The sequence below is a fragment of the Belonocnema kinseyi genome, chromosome 7 (genome assembly GCF_010883055.1).
Source record: "Belonocnema kinseyi isolate 2016_QV_RU_SX_M_011 chromosome 7, B_treatae_v1, whole genome shotgun sequence".
NCBI classification, from domain to species: domain Eukaryota; kingdom Metazoa; phylum Arthropoda; class Insecta; order Hymenoptera; family Cynipidae; genus Belonocnema; species Belonocnema kinseyi.
Genome location: NC_046663.1, coordinates 85,811,924 through 85,821,471, shown reverse-complemented (window position 1 = coordinate 85,821,471; position 9,548 = coordinate 85,811,924).

The window sequence follows — 9,548 nt, the reverse complement described above, 5'->3', positions numbered from 1 at the left end:
TGTGGTGGTCTCGCAGTCGATACAATTTTGTAAATTGTTGCAAAGAAAAAGTTTCGTCTGAAAGTATCTCATAAATTCCGAGGAAGCAGACGAAAATGTAGAAAGAGATGGGCGAGATGGCCGATAGGAGAAGCCAGTCTCGACAAAAATATATTTTTTGCAGAATACCGAATCATTAAATAAAATCGGATGGAAGATCCAAAATTCTAATACTGTATTCTTCCTTATTAAAATAAGTATTTGTGAAAAATTCCTGAAAATAGAACCAAAAATCTAACGACCAAATTTGGACCACCACCATAAAATGTTCCCATAGCAATCTGCAAAAAAAAAACTTTTTCCCTTTTTTCCCCTTAAAAAAGTGAAGGAAAAATTCGTTGCCCCTTTGGACAAAAATAAAAAGGAGGAAAGAAAAATGAGAAGGGAACCAAACAAATCCCCTTTCTTCTCTTTTTTTTTCTTTTGTCTTTTTGGTTGATTCTTAGCTCGTATCAGGGAGAGAGCATCGTGTTTGCGTTGTTGTTTTTCCCTGCTAAAAATGTTATTTTATTTTATTTTAATTTTTGATTAAATATAAATATTTTTGACAAATGTTTTTTATTGTGATTTTATAATAATCAAAATGAAAAAGACGAAAGAAAGAAGAAAAAAAAAGGGAAAGAAGGGATTTGGTTGTTTGCCTCAGAGAATATATTACATGGAGTGTTCATTCTAGTATTTCGGAGAACTCGATTTTTTGTTTTGGCTTAAACAATACTTTAGGATTTAAAAAAAATGCAATTAGGTCTATATATTGTGCAGGCATCGCAGTTTTAGAGATAAAAAATAATTTCAAGGATTTAAGCGCTCGTAAAACTTTAAACGCGTTTTTCTCGGAACAACTTTTTTCAAACTGGTAGGACGTATTACTTGAACACCGTTGCATGGATTTATTTAAAATTTTGACAGTAGCTTGAAAATAACATTCTCTATGGAAGTAACTTTCTTTTATTAGAAGTAAAATTTTTTTCTAAACAATTTACTGCTTGTATTTTTTACAAAAAGTCGATTTATATCTTCGAAAATGCAATTGCGTGCGACACTCGGAAAGGGTGGGGGTATATGGGACAAAATTCTACGCGCTCCTGTGGAGTTGGGACGCTCGTGTCTGTGGAACGCTCGTAAATTTAAGCCTCGTACGTTCGGCGTCTGAGTGTACAAGAAAAGCCCACCTAGATATTTCATAGACGAATCTAAAGATATTTTTAGATTTACGATATGACTCTTACGACTCTCATACGGCTTTCGATGATAAGTCTCTCAGTTTAGGCACAGTTTCGGCGGTTGCCTGCAAGTAGCCTTGTTGCTACATCGGAGGATCGAAACGTAAACAGTTAGAGCCGTCTTAACCATATCCAATTGGAACGCGCAATATTGCGCAATCTCCGCATGAGAATACACACGTACTGCGCTCTTCCGCTAACCTGCTGGTGTTTCTCATAGGCAAGATTCGCAACCGTCCTTCACCCCGAGCGCTAAATTAGTTCGGTGGCTAGCAGTTCTAGAAATTGCTGAACCGAGAGTCGCTGAAACGAGGGTCTAGTGTAGTTTGTTTATGATTAATTACAAAAGTTTGAAATCCATATCTGCCTCAAAACTTCAAGGTCGTCCTTATTCTTGTATGAAGCCATTCAAAAACTACATCACACTTCATTGAACATTTTTAGACATCTCCCCTTCTTCGTCAGAGTTCATTACACAAAACTTAAACCTTCCGCATTGAAGTCAAAAATACGAATCCGCCCTTCTCCCCTCTTACATCAACAATTTTTTTATTGATTTAATTTGATAGATGCCTAAAATTAAATGCAAAACATACAAACTCAAACAGAGGAATATTCAACCAAATACTTGAATTTTCACCCAAACAAGCAAAATATAATTTTGTACCAAACGGTTGCATTTAAATCCAAAAAGCTGAGCTTTCAAGCTAAATATGCGAATTTTTAACTAAATGGTTGATTTTTTTATCTATAAAGGCGCACTTTCAACCAAAGGGTCGAAATTTTCAAAAGAAAAAGAATTAACTTCAACTTCATACAGTTCCATTTTTAACCAAATAAACGAATCTTTGAGTAAGAAAGACGAATCTTTAGCAGACAATTAAATTTTCAACCAAGAACTTTTCTTTAAAAAAAAATGAATTTTCAATTAAAAAAGACGAAATTTCAACATAGTAGTTGAATCTTTACACTATTAACGATATATTTTAAACAAAAAAACAAGAATAGTTAAACCTTCAGCTAAAAATATATTTTCAAACGAAAAAGAATCCAATTTTCAATAAAGAAGTTCAATCTTCTACCAAATAGTAAAATTTATAACCAAAAGTGATTAATTCTCAGTCACGAATATAATAGTAGACTTTTGAATTAAAAAAATATATTTAACAAAAAAACTAGGTTTTTTCTAACTGGGTTTAACTAATTCAGTTTGAATTTAAGTAAAAAATCGAGAAAAAGGTGAAGTTTCTTGAAAATAAGGAGAAAAGATGAATTCTTTTAAGAAGGGTAAATAAGATGAATAAGGGAAAGAGTGTAAAGTTCGTATTTAGATGCTTTATTTGTTAAATAAAATTACTATTTTTACATTTTTTAAGCATTTTGAAAGATTGTTATCGAGCCTTATATTTTCCATGTCTGATGTCACATTCTGGGTTGATCCTGCAGTGAAAGCAATTTTTGAATGGCCCCAAAATTTATATTATAAAATTTCAACATTGAATTTCAAAGTTGAAAAATATAATTTTTAAATTAATTCCTTCACTTCAAATTAACTTCTTCAGTAAAATAATTTGCGATTAAAGCAAATTCGCGAAATATATACAATCTTGCAAAAAATCAAAATAGATCAAGAATTTGACTTACAATATTTTTTAAACCCCAAAAAATGTATCTCTATTATTTATTTTTGCCAGTGATCTTTTAACTGCCAAATATATTGTCGAAGGTAAAAAGTCTTAATATGCGTTGACCTCAATTCAATCAAGCTAAAATATCATTTTATTTATTTAAATGTTTACTTACCGATTACAGATTCATTACGTAGACAGATAAAACTGGTTGGACATGTATTTTAAATTCTCATTTTGAGACCCCCCGAGTCAGAAAGCAGGTTAATACGAAGGTGTCTGCAAGTTACAAAAAATAATCAATCAAAAAAATTGTCTATTCAAACAACTTTCACCAAATTTGTAATAAATTATTTTTTTATGACACTTAACTTTTGTTTTATTCGTAAAGAGCAACATTAAAAATGAAAAAATTCCATTTTTGGACGAACGACACAAGCTGCAACAAAAAATAAAACCAAAATGATGTTCATCCAAAAGAGAACTACAGACTTGCTACTTGCTACTTGCTACAAAACGAAGTGAAAATTCACTAAAATTTGTCATCAATATTTTTTTGATAGGACACGTAGTTTTCGTTTTAATTTTAAAAGTAACATTCAAAATAAAAAAATTAATTTTTTTGATTAGCGACACAAGATACAACAAAAATTAATAAACAAAGGTTTTTAGGCGAAAAAGGATCAAGAAGTTTGTTAATAATAATTTTTTGATAGGACGAGTAAGTCATATAAATTTATTTAAATGATATACACTTTTCAGAGTAACTAAGAATAAAATTTAATACACGAAAGAAATCTTAAAGTAATCATTAAAACTACTAGCTGAAGATACACGAAAAAAATAAGTTTTGAGTTATTAGCACAAATGACCATTTTCACCGAGAAAACTGCCTGTAACATTGTTGAAAAACCTACTTTTATTTTTTATTTTTAGCATTTTTCAGGATTACCAGGTAAAAAACAATCTTCGAAAAAGAGTAGCTGAAAACACCGTTTGTATTTCGAATTGTTGGCCAATTTGTCATATTATTATGCAAATGGTAACTATCGCCCAATAAAATAACTAAACATATTATTTGCACGAAATAGTAAAATGTGTGAAGTAATATAAACTACTTTTCATAATAGTTTTTCTCAAAAAACATTCTTTAAAAATTTGATATTGAAATAAATTGTTAGAAATTCTATCGTTTTCTGAGAAATGGTATTCATTACCATATCACATGGTAACAATCGTGCTTCCAATGTTCACTTCGAGGGGTTAGAAGTACCTGCTTAAATCCAAAAGGTCGTGCTAAAATCGAGTTTTCTTAGAAGAGAAGGATATAAAGCCATTGACCGGTCAATTCCGAATGGCACAAAGCATTTTTCATATGTGGTGTCAGATTACTGTGCTATGTGCCAAATGTCACAATTTGTAAATTGTGTGATCTAATTAAAAATGGTGACGTTTGGAATATTAAAATGTGTTCAAACTATTTTCAATCATAAAATTTATTACTTGAGTTACAAAAATTTATTTTTGTAATAGGACGGATTAAGTTCTGGTGACAAGTTAGTAGTCTCCCAGGCGGAAAAATTATATATAGTTTATATATAGTGTAAAGTTTTGTATATATTATTCATTTGTTTTCTACAAATAATGTATAAAATAAATGAATATTATATATAATACTTCACACTATATACAAAATATATAAGTAATATTTCCGCCTGGGCTAATTTACTATTTGACCTACACTGTTAAAAATGTTTGGAGTTCTACCACATATATACCAGAATACTACAATACAAGCGCAAGGTAAAATTGCAACCACGGTATTGGAATGGCGAAATTGCAATACATGTATTGTAAGTGTTGTAAATCGTGAAGTCATCGTACAGCATTCCAATACATGTATTAGAGCGTTTGTAAGGCGAAAATTGTGCACAAGGAAATTACCAACAGCCAAAATTACTTAAAATGTCACGAGTCAATGATCCAGGTGCACCGGGTGGAGCACCAGGTAGTTTAATACGTATTCTACGAGAACTTTTAAAAAATTTAAATTTTTTGAATAATGAAAACAGTTTCAAATGGTTAGTCGACGACCCGGGTGCACCAGGTCGCGCCCCAGGTATCTTAGCACGTATTCTACGAGAACTTTTTCAAAATTTAAATTGTTTCAACAGCCAAAACAACTAAGAATTGTAAGTCGGCGATCCGAATGAACTAGGTCGAGCACCACGTAGTTTAATACGTATTCATCGAAAACATTTTCAAAATTTATATTTTGTGAATAATGAAAACAGTTCCAAATGGTCAGTCGGCAATGCGAGTGCACCAGATCGCTCCCCAGGTAATTTAGCACGTATTCTACGATAACTCTTTCAAAATTTAGATTGTTCCAACAGCCAAAATTACTAAAAACTATTAGTTGACGATCCGGGTACATTAGGTTGAGCACCAGGTAGTGTAATACGTATTCTGCAAGAACTTTAAAAAATTTAAAGTTTGTGAATAACGAAAAAAACATAAAAATAGTTAGTCGACGACTCGGGTGCACCAGGTCGCGCCCCAGGTCGACAATAATTTTTAGTAATTTTGTCAGTTGAAATAATCTAAATTTTGAAAAAGTTCTCGTACAAAACGTGCTAAACTACCTGAAGAGCGACCTGGTTCACTCGGGTTACCGACTCACCATTTGGAATTTTTTTCATTATTCACTACCTGGTGCTCAATCTGCTGCACCCGGATCGTCAACTTACAATTTTTAGTAATTTTAGCTGTTATAAGAATCTAAATTTTGAAAACGTTCTCGTAGAATACGTACTAAGCTACCTGGGACGCGACCTGAGGCATCCGGGTCGTCGAATCACCATTTGGAATTGTTTTCATTTTTGACTAAAATTAAACACCTTTAAATTTCTCGTAGAAAACGTTTTAAACTACCTTGTGAACGACCTGGATCACCCGAATCGTCGACACATAATTTTTAGTAATTTTGGCTGTTGAAACCATATACATTTTGACAAAGTTCTCGTAAAATACGTGCTAAGATACCTAGGGCGTAACCTGGTGCACCCGAGTCGTCGACTGACCATTTGGAATTGTTTTTATTATTCACAAAATTTAAATTTTTTTAAATTTCTCGTAGAATACGTATTGTACTACCTAGTGCTCGATCTGGTGCACCCGGATCGTTGGCTCACAATTTTTAGTAATTTTTGCTGTTTGAACAATCTAAATTTTTTAAAAATTCTTGTAGAATAAGTGTTACACTATCTGGGGCGCGAACCGATGCACCCGGGTAGCGAACTTACCATTTGCTGTTCTAATTTTTCTCTTCAACAGGCGTCGAGATATCCAGCTGCTAGACTTGTATTATAAAGTTCCAAGACATGTAAGGTAGCATTCCAATGCCAGAATTTTGAAAGTACCACATTGTGTATTGCAGCGTTATCTTGCGTTTCAGAAATTTTTAACAGTGTAGTACTCTCTTATTCTGTATCATATTTTAGAGAAAAGGCAAAAATTTGCAAAGTGTACTTTCAGAGTTGAAATTATTCGCATTTAAAAATGGCGCCCTTTGTGCTGTTTACAAGTTACAATGTGCACACAAATTCCACAGAGCCTTTGGGCCAAATGGGATGAATGTTTGGTTTTCCGATGCATTAAGGATTTTTATGAAAAATTCTAATGAGACAATTTCACCGAAATATACATTCAATTTTGTGCAATATATTTACAAGGTAGAAGGGTTTAGATTTAATATTTAGCGCGTGATGCGTAAGTCATAATTATTCTATCTTACTAATATGTGCAATAATTTAGAAGTGCGTTTTATATAGAGAATATTATATATACCGAAACATCTGATAAATAATTAATATTCATATAGTTTCACCGTTTGAGGCTATTTTGATATAAATCAACTTTCTCTGTTTATGAGGACAAAATTAAGATCATTGTCAGGACTCTGATTTTTGTTTTAGCGGTCGTCCTGATTTCTATTGGTAAATAATGATTAAGTACATTTTAAATCAAGTTTCTACTGTAAAGAATAATGTCTATTCGACATTTTTTAAGAATTTAATTTTAGGAAACTTTACATATTTAATGTAAAAAAAAAATAAAAGTTCAAATTGAGGATCCGTGTATGTGGAGCGCGGTGAACATAGCCATCCTTTACATTTTGTATTGAAACCGAAGAATCCTATCCAAAATAAAATTGAATTAAATCGTACCATTAAATTGAATTAAAGAATAATTCAATTTAATCTATTCAATTAACTTTTAACGAAAATCATTCAAACAATTAATTTCATTTTTCATGTTTAGGAAGTTACTAATCCCACCCAAGCAATTTGCGATACAAAATATCGGCCAAGCGCAATTACTTGAACTTGTGAAATTAAAGTTGGACAAGTCATTTGGAAAACTTTCTGTCAATTTGTTTTCGGATGTTTCCACTGCGTTTGTATTTACAATGTTACGGTGCTCATTTGATAAGCACTTTTCTTTCTCATATACAAGATGTGAAAATAAAACAATAGAAAAAGGCCAATCAAAATGTTTTGAATCAAGCAGCCTCACTTCCGTACTCGCGTCAATACAGTAGATTTATACTATAGGTCAGTCGATTCGTCTCGAATGAAAGAATCTTTTTCGTCTTTGCATATCATTTTAATTATGTTCATAAAATTTGTTAACTATAACAACCGGCTTTTCAAACATTCAAAATGACCATGACTTCCCTACTCTTCAATAAACGGTAGTTGTATTCTAGGTCAGTCAAATTGTATCGAATCAAAGCATCTTTTCTATTCTAGCGTAAACTTTAAATTAAGTGAATGAGGAAATTTTTACTATAAACATCGATTTTTCAAATGATATAAATAAACATAACTTCCTTACTCTTTAATAAAGTGTATTAATATTGTAGGTCAATCGATTCTTGACGGACCAAGAAATCTTTTATATTCTTGCATCAACTTTGAGTTACGCTAACAAAAAGAGCTTGACTATAAAAAACCCATTTTCTAAATATTTAAAAGTGCTAAAAAAGATAGTAAATATTTATAGAAATCCTTAGGTCAGTTTGAAAGTTTATTAGTGGTAAAAATAAGTCCTCCAAATTTTCATAAATTTATCTAGGGTCGATAATATTTATTTGTTTTGTTTTCTGCAAATAACTTTAAAAATGTTATTAATTTTTATTTAAAAAAATTCAATGTTTTATTTTTCGTCCTGGAATGACTCACTGTCAATATTACCGAGCATTTCAACCGTGGGTAGGAGTTGAAACCTTATGTAATTTATATGAAATTTGAACAGTAAAAATGTCATCTAACAAATTGTATTAGACATTTTTACAATCTCATCATAATGATTAGCTATTAGTTTTATGTGAAAACTGACGATTAAGACTTTTTTAAAATCTAAAAGCCTCGAGGCCGCCTGTATCCGAAAAACACAGATTTTCCCACATAATCTAATGTCATTAAATAGTTTTGCACTGAGAAAAATGTTTTTGCGCCTAAGACCGGCAACACTCTGACTATTTGTGCACACTGGGCCGCCTGTTTTGCCGGTTTCAGGCACAAGAACACACTCCATTTTCCATTACAAAATAAAACAAGAACATTTTCCAAAAAAAGTTATCTGTCCAAGCCAGTACAACTGCCTTTAGATTATGTGGTAATAATATTACATTCAACAATTCATCCTTTTAGACATATAGTGGATCAAGCGAAACCAAGCCTCCTGAGACTTGCTGATGCGCCGAGCTCGTTAAACAGCATTTTTTCATTAACAGTTCTGGTTTTACCCACCAAAACATAGTAAAAATGAAAATTTTCATTTTACGGGCAAACTATCCAAGGTAAAAAAATTTAATCCACGATAATTTTTCACTCAAAAATGATCTACAAATTCGATTTCAATCATTTTCTGATAGGATGCGTAGTTTTTGCTTTATCGTAAAAAATAACATTTTGTTTAAAACGACACGTTGCACGAAAAAATTGAAGGGACAAAAGTTATTCAAATAAAAATATCTAAGTATTTGTTATTATCCATGCTTCATCAGGACGCGTATTTTGGTTTAAATCTTAAAAAATAATATTAAAAATAAAAAATAAAATTTTTGGAAAAACGTCACAGTGCACAATACTAATGAAATGAATAAAAAAGTTTTTCACCCCAAAAGAACTGAAAATTTTGTATTGATTATTTTTTTCTAGGCGTGCAGTTTTTGTTTTAATCGTAAAAAATAATACAATTTTTGAAAAAAGCAACGCAACGTGCAAAAAAAATGAATAGACAAAAGTTTTCACCCAATAAAGATCTACAAATTTGCTGTTAAATCATTTTTTTTATGGGTCGTGTAGTTTTTGTTTTAATCGTAAAAAATAACGTTAAAAATTTTTTTTTTAAAAACGACACAAGGTACAATAAATAAAATCTGAATTAATTGAATTTGTTCACGTAAATTATATTCACAAATTTGTTCACTCTATATATTCATAGGAATTAGGTTATAATATAAAAAATTGTAGTATTCGCTTGAACTGAGGTCTGAACTTTGAAGCTGGCGCAAACGATTATAACATTCTTCTATTGTTCCTCCATTTTTTTATATGTTTATTTACATTGTGTCCATCGTTTCGGCATA